Raw genomic sequence first — 2,253 nt, forward strand, 5'->3', positions numbered from 1 at the left:
TCTATCTATCTATCTATCTATCTATCTATCTATCTATCTATCTATCTATCTATCTATCTATCTATCTATCTATCTATCTATCTATCTATCTATATGATTTAATACTTTGTCAAAGCATTGTAAATAAAATAACAAAAACTGTTCAATTACGCTAAAAAGAGATGAATTCTGAGACTTTCATCGTTAAACTTCTCTTCTGAAACTCGTCTGAAGCACAAAGTCGGCGCGACACATTCACAGGAAAACCCACACACGTTCTGTCCTCTGACTCAACTTTCCACATCTTAATGCAAATCCCTTTTTCAGAGCTGCACTAAAGGCATGTCCGCCCCAACAAAACGAGAGGAGGCAGGAAGGACGGGATGAGTTCGGAGGAAGAGAAAGGAATGCCCAAATACCCGATTTTCTCAAAAACACCTTACAGTAAAACAAGTTCACAGATGTTTCTGGGTCAGAATGGAAATGAGTGACCGACCTCCTGCAAAAGTAAGGAGCAGTACGAGGAGCAGCAATCCTCATGTACAACCGTTACTCACCACGAAAATCATCCATGGTAGTTTAGTTTAGAAGAAGCAATTTTAGAAGAAATGATAATATAACAAACAAAAAAGGTATGAAGATATTTATTTTAAATTCAATTCAATTCTTCCACCTTTATTTTACCAAAAGAAAAAAAAAAGATTGACCCAGTTCATGCACATCCCAGCCAGAGATGGATATTCTCTATAGGGGTTGAATACTTGGTTTGAATTTGAAGCCATCATGAGTGGAGAACTTTACATGTTCACACGCCACCAGATCGCTCAGTAACTGCAACATCAGGCCACTGGCACATCTAGAACGCTGAGCAGTCACACAATCTGGGCCATCTAGTCCAGATGTTTTTATGCACTTTGACCTTTCATCCACACCAAAAATTCATTTGAATATCACCAAAAAATAATTATTTATGAGAACTCTGTATTTGTGTCTGCATGAGTACATGTGAAAACAGAGATTTGGGGTCTGATGCATTACAATCTGCAACAAGTAATGAGCCAATATATCTATATTCTTGCTTAGACATGAATCCCAATCAACATTGTCTTGTGTTTTGCTAACTTTATATTCTAATATGTCATTTAAAAGTAGTTGCACCTATTTGTCTTATATCTATACACCCATAGGACAGGTATGAAGTTTTCCATATTCATCTCTGGTCTGTGCTGATTTGTTCTGTTTTTTTTCTCTGATGTTTTCTGACAAACCTCTGGGGTTTCCGTCAGAACAGCTGGATCTACCCTGAGGTTACATTTCACACAGCTGGACTCTGTTTACTAATCAGGTCATTCCTGGAGACAGTTAGTCGCACCGGTTTCATTAAGGAGTCTGGCTGCTAACGCAGGGCGTCGACTTTTTGGGTTTTTGAAAATCACACGCACCATTTTATGTTCATGTATCACAAATATAATTCCAATGAAGCGCTTTGAATTGCCTTGTTGCTGGAAATGTGCTGTATAAATAAATTGAACTTACCTTACCAATGAAACACATGGGAGCTTGTCGTTGGTTAAAACTCAACCTGAGTGAACAAAGCTGTTCTCTGCTTGGCATAACTGTAATAATAATTAAACCAGATTTTTTTTAGGCCCTTTTAATTTAGCTCACCAAAGCGCCACCATGTAAAGCTCCTGCAGGCCATCGGCCATGCTTCCTCTTTGGTCATGGTCGGTTCTGCTCCCCTGCTGCGACGGGCTGGAGGCGTGGAGCTCCTGCAGCGGTGCTGCTTGTTAGATGAACTCTCTGTAAACCCTGTGTGTGCACTTCTACCTCGCTGCGGCGCACAGAGACGTGTCAACCGCTCCTACCTCATTTTCATCACTTCCCTTTGCGGGAAACTTTGATTCAATTTAATTAGCATTGCCTGTGCCACGGTAACCTGAGAAGGAAGGTTTCATCCTCTGGTGGCCTTAGTGGAGTTTGATACTGTGGGGCTTGTATGTTAATATGCGAGAGCATGCATGTATTATAAATTGCCACAGCTGTGTCAGACAGCTGCTGGGGGGGCTGCGTTCAAGCAAGGGGTACCTCCCCCCTCTTCCTGAAGGCAGACAGAGCACAGCCACATGCACTCAGGGCTCCACATAACCAGAGTTCAGAGCTCACATTCAAAAATATGCAAATTCACCCAATCACCTTCGAGAACAGTTCCAGAGGTGGATGATAGCAAAACGCAAACAGTGCATATGCTTGGATGTATTCAATTTGTGTGTG

This window comes from Poecilia reticulata, linkage group LG5, assembly GCF_000633615.1.
Source record: "Poecilia reticulata strain Guanapo linkage group LG5, Guppy_female_1.0+MT, whole genome shotgun sequence".
Taxonomy (NCBI): Eukaryota; Metazoa; Chordata; class Actinopteri; order Cyprinodontiformes; family Poeciliidae; genus Poecilia; species Poecilia reticulata.